This window comes from Canis lupus, chromosome 4 (genome assembly GCF_003254725.2).
Source record: "Canis lupus dingo isolate Sandy chromosome 4, ASM325472v2, whole genome shotgun sequence".
In the NCBI taxonomy this organism is placed as follows: Eukaryota; Metazoa; Chordata; class Mammalia; order Carnivora; family Canidae; genus Canis; species Canis lupus.
This window is the reverse complement of record NC_064246.1, coordinates 44,827,074-44,843,678: the sequence shown is the minus strand read 5'-3', so window position 1 is coordinate 44,843,678 and position 16,605 is coordinate 44,827,074. Positions and strand designations below refer to the sequence as shown.

Below are 16,605 nucleotides of genomic sequence, written 5' to 3'. Positions count from 1 at the left end.
GATTTGAGGTAGATAAACTTGATTGTGCATGAAATCTTATTTTTCCACACAAAGGAGATATGATTTGAGTGTATACGAGGAGAACTGTACCTCTAAATCAGGCCAGACCTCTGAAATGCAAGGGTTTGGGTCAAAGACAAGTTTGCTGGGGCCTTTGAACTATCCTCATATGGGCTCCAATGTTTGTTTCCCCAAATATCAGTGCTGCAAAAGAGGCCCTGGATGGCATCACTTTAGTAAAGCTCATGGAGAAAAGAAAAGACTGTCAAGTTTCACTATGAGAAGAATGAATGCTTCTTTTAAAAATCCAGAATTTTTTCTTTCTGTTTTTTTGTTTCTTTTCGTAGCTCATAGACACTATGATTCTTACAGTCACTAGTGTTAGATTCCTTCTTTTAGTAACAAGGAAGGTAAGAATCAAATTTGTGGACGTTTCAGCCAAGAACACAGTAGGAAGTATATGTATTTTTTTCTTCTAAAGACTGTGCATTTTAGAAGCCAAACCTAGGACATAGCTCATTTTACTTGCTGCTCACACATATAAATCCAATTAGATTATCACATCACAAATAAGAATCAATGTGCGACACATGGAGCCCTAGCTGCACACGGAGCATCTAGGTTCTTTTTTTTTTTTTTTTTTTTTTTTTTTTAGCATCTAGGTTCTTGGAGAACAGATACAGGGCAAACAATACACAATAGGGTCATGAAAACTCTGTAGAAGTGGGTTCAAATCTGAACTCTGCCCCGTTAGCCTCATTCCCTTGTTCAAACCACATCACCTCTTGGAGCCTCAATTTCTTCACCTAAAAAAATGGGGATGATAATATTAGCGTTCTATGAAAAAATGAAAGAGAAACTCTGTTACAGCTCTTCATTGAATGCCTATTGTGTGACACAAACTTTACAAGGTTTAGGAAGAAGCTTCAATCCAGATGAGCATGACTTCTACCTTCCTGGGACTTACTGTCTAGGTGGAGGTCAAATGTGAATGTCAGTGCCTGCCAGCAATGTGGCAGATGGTAAGCACACGATAAATGGCCAGATACAGCAAATGAAAGGAAAAGCCATGAAAAGAATATTTTGGAGATAGTGATATATTCTGTACTTTATGCCCAGGACTGAACTAGTAAGATGAGGACTCTGAAAATAGAGCAAGCATGACACTCATGTGCAAAAGTGAGGAAAGAGGAGGACATCAGATCTCATGTACGGGTGTTTGTACCTCTAGGTGGCTGCTGCCCATTGATTCATAAGACATCAAGCCTTCTTCTTCATTCTCTGTGCCAATGTTCTTTTTGAGGCATCCAAAGTAAAATAAATACTTGTAATTAGTAAGCATTTCATACATTAGCAAAAATGCTTAGCAACAATGCTAAGAAAAATGGTGAAATAGAGTAAAATACTAATTTTTCATGTGAGGAATGGATTTACTTATGGCTGTGCAACCAGGGAGTGGTGGGAGGCAGAAATTCATTCTCCAGGAATCTTCAGCTCTATAGCTTCTCTCTTTTCTGTATCCAAGTCCTGTACTTTTGGTTTAATCTCTCAGATTAAATGTACTCACTAAAGAAAGACCAGATTTTGTAGGCAAGTTGAAGGGGACTATCACCTCTAGATTTCTATCTGAAAAGCCCAGAAGAAGAAGAAACTGTCGAATATTTATTGAAATTTCATATTTAAGGAAAATTCAGGCCATAGCTCAACTCTAGGGCATTTTAGGTTATATGGTAAACACTAGTCCAGTGTTAAAGCTGACCAAGAACTCTTTTCTGAGGGAAAATTTGGCCCACTTAAAGGGAACCTTCCTTTCCAATTGCCACTAGAGATGGGGTTTCAGCCTCCCTAGCATGTCTCAATTTGGACTTATTTATTTTATTTATTTATTTTATTTTATTTTATTTTATTTTATTTTATTTTATTTTATTTAATGAATAGACCAGAATTATCCCTCTACACAGATGATGGTCAAGTAAATGCCTTTAATTAGCCATAGAGAATATTGACACAACAGACTCCATGTTTGAGGACAGTCTTAAACTTTTATAAGTCATTAAGTATAAAGTATAGTCATAAGAAATAACATTTATAGAAGATTAACTGAAACAGTCATTCTCTAAAATTTGCTTCCAGAGTAATTGCACAGTTTAGGCTCCTTGTTGAATCACTTTTGCAAAATGTGTTGTCATCGTGCTAGCAGATGACACTAATGGAAACTTTAAGAGATAATGGGAGAAAATACACTATTGTTTGTAGAAATGACTGCATGGGGGGTATTGCCTACCATAGCTACAAGTTTTCTTTTCTTTTTTATTTTATCTCCTTCAACAAATCTTCTTATTTATAAGGATTCATCAGTATCTGGAAAAGTGAACTGCTTTAATTTCATGGAGACCATACAACACTTGTGTTTCTCTCTTTGCTTTGGCTGCTAGGAAACACAGATGTAACAGGGGCTGCTTTATGCCTTTACAAGGACACTATGCATTCCATTCCAGATTACAAACATTATCCTCATGTCTTTCTGTAGTTACTTATTTCCTACCCTCGTATCCCTTCAGCTTCAGTTCACTCAATATTTGTTCTATTCTAAAATTGTCTTGAAAGCTGCTTTAAATCTTTTGTAAAACAGTGTGGGAAATACAGAAATCATTCATTAACATATTTTTATTTCAGTCATATTTAATGATTTAATATTTTATTAAATATTTTATTCACATATAAATTATAACCACTTGATCTCTCTTTACATGTACCATTATTTCATGTATATTTAATTAATGTGTAAAGTCTGAAAAAGGTTTAGAAAAGAGGGAAAAAAGCTGTATTGGCAAGAAAATAGTCTTTGAGTAGATTTTGCAGTGGTTTTCAAACCTGGTCACGCATCACAATTATCAGTAGCGATACTTTTTAAATGAAGATTTTGGATTCCTATCTCCAACTATTTTGATATTTTAGATCTTGGGTGGGGCCGTAGCATCTTCGTTTTATAAAGCTTTGGAGATGATTTTGATATAAAGCCAGAGTAGAGAGCCACTGACAAAAGTTTTTAAACAGCAAGATCTTCTTAGAAGGATAAAATATATACAGAAGTGTAATGTGAATTAGTTCAATAGCTGAATACCAGCTTACTTGAACTGAAAGAAAATTGCTTAAAATTTACCAAATGTGCTAAGTTCCTATGGCACACAGAGCTGGGTGGTAGATTATAGCAGAGAATGTTCAAGATGCCTTCATGTCACAGGGCACATTGCATAATGCCTCCCTATTGCTGCATCATTACCACCGTCATCCAAAAACATATGTTGAAACTACTCTAGCAAGACACTTTGCTGTGTGGTGGAGATATAAAGTGTTCTAAGATACTTACTGCCTTTACAGTCAAGGAGAGTCGGCTATTTGGACAGACAGGACATGTCCATAAAAAAGATAATTAACAAAGCTTGGTAGCATATGCTAAGTGCCAAATCAGTGGTGGCAAGGATAAATGCTCTATGAGTTCGGGGAGGGGGAACATCATTGCTGGCTCTGAGGTTGGAAGCCTGATAGAGAAAGTAGAACATTAAAGTTTGACCTTGCTGTTTGTGTAGGAATTAGAGAACTATTTTTCTAAAAGTCCGTATAACTGCAGCTGGCTGCCAGCTCATGCAAATTTCCTGAAACTTTATTTCACAATAGAAGGACATATCGTTGTATGTGTAAATATGGGTTTTAGCAAAATAATGTCCCCTCCTTCCTCATCCCCCTAGTTATCATTGTCCTCTTCCTCCTCCTCCTTTTTCTTGTTCTTTTTTCTTCATTCTTCATTTTCTATTTATAGCTCAGTTTCTGAAGCTTTCAAACAGGAAACCAGTTGGAAATACATATTTTAGGGAGGTCATAAAGCACTGCCCTAGCTATAAAATTACATGCACTTATGAAGAGGGTCAGCAATTTCACTGGGATTTCAACTCCACCTTGGGTTGACTGCTATTTATCAGAGTTTATTGTATTTCAGTCTGAAAGCAACTCTGCTTTATTACAATTAAGCAGAGTGAAATAGTGCTTAACAATTTTTTCCATTATAAAAATAAGAAAATGCTTGTTAACATATAATGCATTCACTTATTATGATAAGAAAGCACTTGATTTCATTTTTCTCCTAAGTATAAAAAGCATTTAGAAGGAGTTGTTTTTATAGTGGCTCAGAAAAAAATATCTCAGCCAAGATTGAAAATTGTAATCAATGATTACAAGAGAGAAACATAATTTCTAAGATTTTTTTTTTGGGGGGGGTGGCTTTTTGCTTTTGTTTGTTTGTGTTTGTTTATTTTGTTACTCTGCAGAACTTTCTGTATGTGTATGACAGCCTGATATGGAGGACATGATTTATAGAGTGATCTGAAAATTAATAAACAATTATATCAGGAAGTGAAACAGTACCTTTAAAAAAGAGAACCTTATGGTTTTTTTATGAACATGGGTAAAAATCCTTGAAGACACTCAAGAATGCCCAGATGCTTTCTATCAAGCGAGTAAAGAGCACTTTAAAATGTCTCTGATAGAACTCAGTACAGAGAAAATAGCATTGGTCTAACTTTAATAAGTGGAGGGCTGGAAATAACACAGGAGACTGGCTCCCCCGATACCAGCTCCAGTTCTGTCTTTGTGTATCCAGATGAAACATGAAGAATTTAGTCCATAATGAGTCCTCACACCCAAGCTAAGAGCAAACAGATACAATTTTTAAATTCTGTTTCAAACAGAACTTTCTTCTTTCTCTAGCTTCACTTTTACTCTTCTTCTAACTCCCAGAGCTGAAGGACTTCATTATGGCAACAGTGAAGAGCATGTTCTTAAGCCTGGGAGGTTTTTGAAAGTTCAACAATTGAGGCTTTTTTGTCATCATTGTTTAAAGGCCAGACTATACTTTGTTTCATCAGTACTCTGTCGTGCACAGACAAAATAGAGCCACATACCATTTTGAAGCAAAAATCAACAATAACCCAATTCTTAGAAGCCAGGCTACTTGAGGAGACCAACTTGAAAATGTCAGACTTCTATCAGACTGCACATGACAATTGTGGGGCTCTTGTGAAAGAAGCTTATTCCGTAAACTTAGCAGAAAAGATTGATTATATTTAGCAGAAGTGGGTCCCTGATACATTTCAAAACAAATAAGTATTTGAAGACTTGAGTCACAGTGTCTAAAAACTAAGCAGTGTGGCTTGTCTTCCATTGTAGACAAAAATAAGTATTAAAGAAGAAAGGATGAGACAGAACAAATTGTGATGAAGGCGACATATGTCCTGTCCATTTTTTGCATCTATTTGAAATACTTTGCACTATTCCCTCTCTATCTCAATCTTTGACCACGTATACATGTACATATTTTGACAGTCCTGATCCTTTATCCATGACACTCATTGTTCCTGGCAACCTGCCTCTATTAGTTGGTAAAGCTTCCTTAACAAAGTACCACACTCTGGTGGACTTAACAGAAATTTGTGTCTTTACAGTTTTGGAAACTGAGTCCAAGACGAAGGTGTCAGTAGGTTGGTTTCTTCTGAGGGCCTCAGTTCTTGGCTTACAGATGCCATCGTCTCCTTGTCTTTTTATGGTCTTCTCTGTGTACATATCTATGTCATCATCTCCTCTTCTTATAAAGACACCAGTCATGTTGGATTAGGGTCCACTTCAATGACTTCATTTAGCTTTAATCACCTTGTCAAAGACCTGATCTCCAAATACAGTCACATTCGGTAGTACTGACGGCTAAGACTTCAATATATGAATTTTGAAGGAAATAATTCAGCCCATAACACTACCTTCTGGCTCCCCAAAATCCATCTCTTCTCACAAGCATTGCCTTTGCACACCCACCATTGGGAGTCCTTTATAAGCAGAAAACAGAATAAAGGTGAATCTGGCGTTAGTAAAAAAGGAAAGCTTTTGAGTCATGCAACTGAAAAATTTGAGGTAGATTTATTAGTTTCAGGCATAGCTATTCCAGATACTCTAATGATTTTTATTGGGTATTGATCTCAATCTCCATCTGTCAGTTCTGCTTTCCTTTGTAATGGCTCCATTCTCAGGCTCTTCCTCATGGTTGGAAGATGGCTGTCGTTTACTCTAGATTATGATCTTTTCTATTGGTAACAGCAACAGCAAAAACAAAACAAAACAAAAAAACTGTTTTGTTTTTTTTTTCCCAGATCTATTTTAGTAAAAGTACCAGATTCAAGTCTCATCAATCTGACTAAAGTCCTCATCCATTACTAAACCAATGCTATGGTCAGGTCAGTGAGATGCTCTGATGGGTGAGCCCTGGGTCATATGTGTGGCTCTGAATCAAGGGTGGGATGAATCACGTAGAACAAGAGGGAGAGAGTGGTGAGGTCTCTCAGGAAATTGAAGTTGCTGCTCTTAGAGGCAGGAGGAAAGACAACAAACTAGGTAAGATCCATAGGTATTCATTCCACCAGGCTTTCTCTCTCCTATACCATAAACTCCAATTATCTCTATTCAGGCATCTCTTCTTCCCTGAGATAATCTCTGAATATCTTCAGCAGAGGAAGTATCTATTATGTTGTACCTTATCCACATCTTAATTTTTACATGGACTTTTGGCATGCTGTCCTTTCTCTCTGAAGTATAGAATCTTTAAGAGGAAGACAAGTATCATTTTATCTTTCATATATCTAATTCTAAGACAGTGCTTGACATACAGAAGTCACATATGTGTCTCTGCACGTGAGTGTATACATGTACTTGTTCAAGTTGTTCAGCTCAATGAACCCCAAATTACTATCATTTCTAAAATAAAAAGTTGCCATCTAGAAGTATCTAAGACAGAGATGTCATTGAATCAGTGGCTAAAAGACACTGGAGTTGTAATAATCAAATAAGTCCATTGTCAGAGATGCATGACAGGAAAATGCTGAGTGTTCTTAGGCAATTTGCATTCTGTCTCTGGGTCCCAGTTTCCCTATTTTTTTTTTTTGAAGATTTTATTTATTTATTCATTAGAGACGCAGAGAGAGAGAGAGAGAGAGAGAGAGAGAGAGGCAGAGACACAGGCAGAGAGAGAAGCAGGCTCCACACAGGGAGCCCAATGTAGGACTTGATCCGGGGACTCCAGAATCATGCCCGGGGCTAAAGGCAGGTGCTAAACCACTGAGCTACCCACGGATTCCCTCCCCCTGCTTTTAAAAAGATTTTATTATGGTTTCCCTATTTCTAAAACAATCTAAAGTTTGAATTAAATTTTAGAATTCCAGAATTCTTTGACAATCCTTTGAAGAAGTGCATTTGATGATTCTGTGGTGGTTGTGTAATACAGTGGGAAGTAGACAGGAGTGCCAAATCCAGGAATGTGCATGACATAGGGATTGAGTGGTCCATATATTAGATATAGGCAAGAAAGTTCTAGAATTTGGGAAGCTAACAGAAGTTACAGGAACATCCAGATGGAAGTTAGATGCCTTCAGTTCCATTCCATATCACCAGCTGGCTGTTATTGGCATGTCTCTCTCACTCAGCCTGCCTCTAATTGTACAATCTTTTTCTTAATTAAAATGTAGAAATACCTTGGTCCACTTGGTTTTGTCTCCTCTGATCTATCTCTGCCCTCAGTGAACATTATCTTAGATTAATATATCTATTTATTTTCAGAAAACTGTCTAGTTACTATTCCTCCTATTAGGAGTACATGGCATTTTGGCAGAATAGAAAAATTTCTCTTGCAATTCCTAGGACTTTTCTTGATCAACAAATACCTTGTGAGGGACTAGGAATTCCTACTTATGATTAGACCATAAACTCTAACAGTATATAATTTTAGATCCATGAGTTTCAAAGTCTGTGATTGCAAAAACCAGTCCATCCACTTTATCATTTTATGACCCTTATCCATGTGCCGGTCACATGGTAGATACTCAATAAATATAATTTTTAATGGTTAAATAGAGTAAATAGACAAACAAATAACTTCCATTGGAAGATCCATATTTCGTCAATTTTAAGAAAGTTATATATTATTTTTTTACATTTTAACCTTTCTGAAACAGTTGGTGACAGCAATCACTGCAATCACTTGGCCAAAGACTATTGTAATGGCATTGTCATGGCATACACATGGTAAAAACTTCAGTCAAGTCTTGTACACCTAAAACTAATGTTACACTGTATGTTGACTAACTAGAATTTAAATAAGAACATAAAGTATGAAAAAGAACTTTGATCAAATCATGTGCATTATTAGTAATATAGGTTAAATTTAATTGCTATCTGCATTTAAATGCAGCAACTTGACATTTCATTTAGTGAACATTTAAAAATGGAACATTTGTCTTAGTTGTTGTCTAATAATTTCCCATTTAAACCTTCTCCTAAGATCAAGAAAAGCATCAACAATACAACTTAGAGCTGAGAAGAAAATCACTAAGACCATAGTGGAACTTGGTTTTAGGAAATGCTGAATCATCAACTTTCCAGCATAGAGAATTTCCATGTGTGGAAAAGCACAGATATTTATCAGATATTTATGTTTCTTAGTCAAAAAACTAATTCTGAAGAATGAGATTCCATTTATGAAGCAGTATTAGGAATTTTTAAATATTTTCCACAAAATAATAATACAATAAAATCTGTGTCTAAATAAGTCTTCGGAACTCTTCCTTTTTCTAAAAGATTTATTTATTTATTTTAGGCAGAGAAAGAGAGAGAGAGAGAGAGAGAGAATGAGCAGGAGGGACAGAGGGAAAGACAATCTCAAGCAGATTCCACACTGAGCATAGAGCCAGACATGGGGCTTGATCTCACAATACTGAGATCACAACCTGAGCCGAAACCAAGTTGGATGCTTAACTGACTGCCACCCAGGCACCCGGAGGTCTCCCAATAAATTAAAAAAATTAAGTGATAAAGCGTTAGTCTATAGTTTGATTGCCAACATTTTTTATTAGTAATTTTTAAATTAATGGTAGATCATACATTTGGTAGAGTTTAGGTCCTATGAGACGTGGTAGTATTACTAGAAGAGATATTCTGGGCCAAGGACTCAGTTATCGTGCCTTGAATCTCACCATATAGAACATTTCCTTTAGTCTCCCTGACACTAAAACAACTTATTCTCCATGAAGATAGGCTTGGATTAGACCTGAAAGAAATTTTCTCCGAAGTTAGAATATTCTCTAGACAAGAATTAGCTATGGAGGGAGATTATGAATTATTTAGCCTCTGAGATTTGCAAAAGAGAATTTTTTTTTTCTCTGCCAGGGATGGTTAGGTTAGGTTCTCTGCCTGTTTATGTGAGTAGAGCAGCTACCTTTGTAAAATGGACACTTCTTTTCATGGAACGACGAGGCAAACTGACCTTCCCTCCTTCTGATTGCCTAGGTGCAAGAAAGAGAACAACTGAAATAGTAAGAGTTGAGATTTAACAGATTGTCTTAGTCATCATATCAGAAGCCTCTGAAGAATGAAAAATAGTCAAGTTGTTTGGATTCTCACTCCACTGATCAGGAAAAGATGTTCTTGATCACAGATGAAAGTTGCTTCAGTTGCTTCAGTTTCTATTTTAGAAAATAAGAGGCTGCTGTTTGCCTATGATTAGACATTCTGATAGAAACCTTTCTGGGGGCCCATTGTGCATTGTATTGAGGTATATAAAATGTAATTAGACAGCAGTATTTGCATACTTTGTTCATAAACAGAGCAATGGCCTTATGTGCCTGAGTCTGTAAGTTTTCCTATAAGCAGATGAAATAAATCCCAGAGAAACTGATATCTGAGTCATTGCCTTTCAAAATGGAAACAAAAAGATCTGGTATCTTCAAGGTATCTTTGAAATATGTCTTATCATGCTCATTTACCTTACCATAATTGATAATGTGAGAAGACCATAGCTAAAAGACAATTTTCATTTATTTTCCAATTTGAACTGAGTGGCCTCTTGGAGACTGAGATGGTAGCATGTAAGAACACCAATTTCAACCAGAGAGATATAATCCAGGGCAGGGTACAGAAGTTATACTTCATACTCAAGAGCTATGTCATGTATGTCTCATTTCTCTGGGTTTGTTCTTTCTGCCAAGAACTTGCTTTCTACTGTGTGTATTCTTCCTTGGATATATAGTTCAGGCATTATTTCCCCAAGACTCTTCACCTAGCCCACCTCCATCAGCATTGGGTAATATAGTTGACATAGTGCCAGTACCTGTACCTACATTTATCCCAGGATTAGCCAGACTGTGGTATGCCTTCTATTAGTCTATCTCCCCTACTAAGAGTCTGTGAGTGAATTGAGGGCAGGCATGTTGCCTAGTCCCAGTATTAGGAAATGCCTAGAATAAAGGATATCTCTCAATAAAGTGTGAAACAGTTGAGAACGCATGTAAAATTACATCATATTTATTCATAGGTAAATTACTGATCTTATTCACTATATTCTTTATTAGAATTTTATTGAGGTTTCTTTCTAAAGACTAATTTTCACAAACTGACTTTTTGGCACTGGGGCTTCTCTTATATACCATTGTACTGATATGATTGAATAATGTGACTAATGTCACTCTTCTAAAGAACAGGATAAGTCACTAAGTGACTTTGGTGGGGGGCTTTTGCTTTTTGCCCTGCTTTTCCTATTTATATTATTCTTTCTAATTATTAACCATTTCTTTATATATAATGCTTGGTCACTTACTGCTTCATTTCTTCTATTATTTTTTTTAATATTGCTCTTTTAGTGAATTACTTGTCCACTTTTCTTAGTTTTGCTTCCAATCATTTTCCAAAGTCCTTGCCTTACGTGTATCAGGTAAGAAGTTTTCACCTAAAAGAAGAGAAATAATTATGTATATAGTTTATTAGGAGAGCATGTGAAAATATATAGTTTATTAATAGATTTATTGGGTCATAACAAGAAAAGCAAAGATAGAAGCCTTCAGGGTTTATTGACCCTGCCATTCATGATGTATTCAGGAACCTAGGTTCTTTCTATCTTCTGTTTTTATTATCCATACATTGGCTTTTTTCCATGCATGGCTTTCCTTTGCCCGTGCATGGGATAATCAATAGTAACAATTGAGGCTATGTGCTTCCTGCTTCACATTCAGTAGGAGAAAGGGCACATTCTTCTTACTGCTCTTTTAACAAGAAACTTTTTACCATATGTCTTAAGAAACCTTCTCTTCATGCCTTCTTGCATTCGGTTGGGGCTCACGTTCATTTCTGAACTAATCCTTGTTGCCACTGAATGTATTGTACTGATTTGCTTAAACCTGGGCTCACAAACAAATCTCTGACAAGGGAGAATGAGAGTAACATAAGTAGCTTACTGCATGAGGGGAGGTCAAAGCACTAAGTATTATGGTTTTTACACTATGGAAAGGAGGTAGAGTGGATATCAAGAAGCCACATGTCTCTATCAGTATGCTATGTCTTTCCTCTAGATGTTTCAGTGATAGCTCAAATCAAACATGTCCCCAAGTGGCTCACAGTATTTCCTCCTAGAGCAAGTTGTCTTCCAAATTTTCCTGTACTGTGAATTTCATTAAAATTTTCCTTATTATCCACTCACTCCAAAAGACTATCTCATTCAATCTCAAACATGGTCCAATAGAAAGGGAGGAAAATACCTAGATCATTTATTCAGCCTCAGTTTACTATATATCAGGTACTAGGTATATAATCATATGCAATGCTATTACTAGACAGATTAGTAATATATTGGTATATAATGGTAAAAAAAAGTCAAAAGTCTTATTACTTATAAAGATTAAATAAATTTGCACATACACAAATTTGTGACATAGATACTGGATGCAAAGAACAGGATATCATGAAATAAATATTGGAGTTCACATTGAAACAAGAAGATAGAAAAGACTTCTTGGAAGAAGTGATATGTAAGCTGAGTCCTAAAGAGGAGGAAGCATATAGGCAGAATAAGAAAAGGGATGAGCATTGCACACAGACAGAATTACACAAAGTGGCATAATGAAGGAACCAGAAGAATCCCAGCAACAATATAACAGAAGTCAAGAGAAGTATGCTTCAAGAAGAAAGGATTTATGACACAGTTAAATGCTGCCAAGGGGTCAAATGAGATGGGAACTGAAGAGCAGTGGTTGGTTTTGGCAACATGGATATCTTTAGAGACCTGAACTAGAAGAGTTTTAGTGGAATGATGGGAATAAGACCAATATTGGAGTGGTTTGAAGATGATTGGAAGATGACATAGTGGGAATATTATATGTGCACAACTCTGAAGAAGTTTTTCTAGAAGTGAATCAGAGTAATGGTTGGTAACTAAAGAAGACCGTGGTAATGGAATTGGATTGCTTTATTTTTATTTTTTGTTGTTCGTTTTGAGATACTTGAATTAGCTCTAGCAGAGATTAGAACTTCATGGGATTTTTTGGGGGGGAGGGGTCTGTTTTTTTTTCTTTTTAACTGATCTATCTCTGACTCATAGAATGCCGGATACATGGTAGATACTCATTTGATAGTTAAATGAATTGATATTCTAGATTGTCTTTATGTGTGAGTGAGAACTATCAATTATAGAATGTGAGACCAAAAATACTGAAGGGAAATCTTTCAGAAGTATCAGGACTCAGATCCCGTGCACACATAAAAATTTTGTCACTTAATGGAAGGAAGAAAATTTTGCTCACTGTGGTAAGAAAGCAGGGAAAAATGGTTGCAGACCCAGTTAGTATCTAGATTTGAGAAGACGTTCCAAGCTCACAGTTTCTAGAGATTCTTTTTTTTTTTTTTTTTTTTTTTTTTTTTTTTTAGTTTCTAGAGATTCTTAAAGGGAAGAAGGCAAGATTATCAGGTGAAAGTAAGGAGAGCATGTGAAAATGCTTACCATAGTTGCTGAGGGTAGAGATGGAAGATAGCAAAGAAACATAGTAAAATTTCTGGATGCTTTAAGGCCATCTCTCATGGATTTATACCTACATACTTCTGTCTTCTTGGATAAGACCCATCATTGTTAATGTGCATGGATTCAGCAGGAGTGGGAAAAACCTGATGGCTGGTTGTGTTCATCCAGGGTTTTGCCAAATAAATTGAAGGGCAAGGAAACTGAGCCTATTTCTGAGGATGTTTTTCTGGTGGAGCAGGAAAAGGAATGAAGCCTGGAGGGGACTACAGGAGAAGAAAAATGGGTCCTTGAAGATCAGCTCAGAGATTTATTGTAGTGAGCTGAGAGGATTGGAAGTTGTGTTCATTCAGGATGCCGGGATATCTGAAGTTGTGATTCTGAAGGCTACATTGTCAGTGTCACTTAGTCACCTAGTCTGGACAGTCCATATTTTTCCCAGTATCTCTCTAACCTGCAGATTTTTCTCCATTTCCTCTGCTCCCACTGTTGCCTGAGCTCTTGTTACATTAGTCACCTGCAGGATCCTTCTAACAGACCTCCATGCCTTCAGTCTCTTTGCTTTCAACTCTTTTTTCCTAACCCACTTTTTCCACATTGCACTTGATTGATCTTAAAACAATGTCTCCATCACACGATGACCCTACCCAAAGCCTTCATTCTGTGTCTGAATGATATGTCTGAAGCATATCTTAAGGAAACCTTAGTTTGGCATTCAAGGCTCCTGTCACTTTGTCATATTTTAAATATTGAATTATTTTCTGATAATTCCTTGAGAGGAGTTCACTTTATATCCACACTGTCTCCTATATCATCCTCTCCCCATCCCCCATGACTTGCCTGGCAACTCCTTCCTCTTTCTTTCTATCATTGGAAATCACTATCGTGATTTTATTTTATTTATTTATTTATTTATTTATTTATTTATTTATTTTTACTATTGTGATTTTAATCTAATTATTTTTTACTATTATTTATAGTTTACTAAAGATTTAGTTAAGTGTACTTTGTCTGTCAAGGACTTATGCCATCTTTTATGTGTTTTAATGGCCTGATGATTATAAGTCTTAACGTTTAAAGCTTAAGGATCCTTTTCTTTTTACATCACATTTTAATGATAAGCAATAATCATAATTATATCTATAATTATAAAGACAACTTCAATTGTCCAAATATGGGGAAAAATCTGTATGATTTACCTTCAACTGTATTTATCACATGTTAACCTCACTCCCACACAACAGAATACTAATTACATTTAAAGAAAAACAACACTGCTATTTTTGTTGCTTGGAACTATCAACCATATGGAAATGCATTTTTACTATGTCATCCATAAACAGTGAAATGGTTACATTTCCAGATGTGTTCAGTCAGGGATATATCTGCTGCTGTGAAGAAAGTTCTCCTCCTCCATAGGTATAACCTTCAAGGAAATGAGAAGTCTAAGAGGTTAGGTGTTCTAGGAAGCCCTTTGCCAGTGTCTGACCTGTGGAGACAAACACCCAAGAGAAGCCCTGGGCTTTCAGAATGGAAAAATATTAGTCACTATGAACTCCTCCCATGAATAGGTGCTGGACTTTGAGTTAGGGTTAGGAATAGAGAGCCTTTTTTCCAAGGGGAGAGTGGCACTTCATCATTTATATGCACCCAGAGTGCCATCCTGTGGCCTAAAAATTGAGCTGTGTTTGTGTATAGTAACTGCCTGTGGTATTTTTAAGGAATTTTATGAGAAGCGAAAGTACAGTGGAGGTAAGATTTATCAAGGGTTCCTAAAAGCATGACCAAAAGGAAAAAAGAAGAAGAAGAAGAAGAAGAAAAATGTAAAGGAACACCTTATAATTCTTGTCAAATTGGTTCCAATTAAAATCCTCATCTGGCCTATTGCTCGTTCTATTCTGGTGTCTAATTCTTCGTTGCCATTTTAATTCCTCTGCTGGTTTCCATGGTTTCTTTCTCCTTCCTCCCTCAGATGTACATTAGCAATGATGTTTGCTTTTGTCTTAATTTCAAAACAGGTTTTAAAATGCTAATATTTGTTAATGTCAAGAGATTAGGTAACTTGATTTGAGGAAATATGGCATTTCACACTTGGGCAAACTGTAGTCAAATAGTGCCTTCCAAACAAAGGATGCACCCTGGCTTTTTCCACTACCTAAAGCATATAAAATCTTAAGAAGTGAAATATGACATATTGTTTTAATTCCATTTCTTAACTCTAGTAAATGTTCAAAGAAACAGATACTCTAATGTGCTTGTAGGGGAAGCATAAAATGGCCCAAATTTTCTAGACAACTTTGCTCTGTACATTAAAAAATATCTCAGATGTTCACATATGTTGACCTAGCCAGTGTTCTTTTAAGAATTCATCCTCACAAAAAAAACAAAAAAAAACAAAAAAGAATTCATCCTCAGTAAGTGAACAGAATGGTATTGAAAGGATATTATAGGTTTGTATTATTTACAAACTTAATTGCAGCAACTTAATTTTTTTAAAATTTCAATTCTCTAATAATAGAAGACTGGCTCAATAAGGTATAAAGCATCATACAATAAAAATGCTGAATAGCAATTAAAGATGGTGTTATAGAAGAAATAATATTTAATGACAGGGAAAATCATTCACAACATATTAGGAGATAGGTATATTGTAGAATAGTAATTTGGATCTCACAAAGGGCATATAAAGGACCAAAGAATAACCCCATTCTGTTTTCAGGCTGAAGTATAAACCAGCAGTGAAAGAACCAGATAATGGAGCTCAAAATATCACCTTCATTACACTCTATGTCACCCCTTGAACTTCCCCTCCCCCAGTGAAAGTCAGGCACTCAGTCACAGGTAGACCCAGGCCCCCAAGGCATGACTGGAGAGAGAGTTCCCCTTGTTCATTTCCTCTTCCCATTTTTACCAATTAGATGAGTTAGTCTTCCTCCCCTGTGGACAGGTAACCAAAGGCTTGGGAAGGGGTAGAACTGGTTTCTGGAACTAGATGCCTTTCCCATGTGGGATATGGAAGTTTCTTCTTTTCTATACATATATAGATATATAATATATGAAGGAATATATATTTATATAAATACTTTTATATATTATAAATAACATATAAATACATTTAATACCCCTAACCTACTCAACATCAAAGTTTAGCCTAGCCAACTTAAACATACTCAGAACAGTTGGGTACCAGTCATCTAGCACAAAATCTATTTTATAGCTAAGTGTTGAATATCTCATATAATTTATTGAATACTATACTGAAAGTAAGATATGAATGGTTGTGAGTATATAGGTTGTTTATTCTGGGAATTGCAAGGTTGACTTGAGGCTGCTGCTTGTTGCCACTGTCTAACATCAGGCAAGAGTATCATACTGCATATCACTAGTCCAGGGGAAAAAAATCAAAATTCAAAGTACAGTTTTTATCAGATACGTATTGCTTTTGTACTAAGGTCAAAAAATCATAAGTTGAATCATTGTCAGTTGGACCTGCCTATATTCCTTTATACATTTCTTTATAGTATATTATATTTTGTTTTCATATTATATTAAATACATATACCTAAATCTCAATTTATTTAAGAAGAAAAATAAAAGGTAAAATGATTAAGTTAAACGGATGCATATCATGGCCTAAAACTCTGGAATGTTTTCAAATAAGCGAAGGCAAGTACTCCATGTGGAATAACAAGGCATTCTTTGTGAGGTGGAGAAAGTAGTCGGAAGAGAACTGC

At 35.9% G+C, this 16,605-nt stretch overlaps 1 protein-coding gene across 2 annotated transcripts in view; it reads left to right on the top strand.

Annotated features, from left to right (window-relative positions):
* The window catches only part of TENM2 (teneurin transmembrane protein 2), a 1,512,848-nt gene that overhangs the window by 535,371 nt on the left and 960,872 nt on the right, over positions 1–16,605 (top strand). The gene's annotated exons all lie outside the window — the stretch shown is intronic.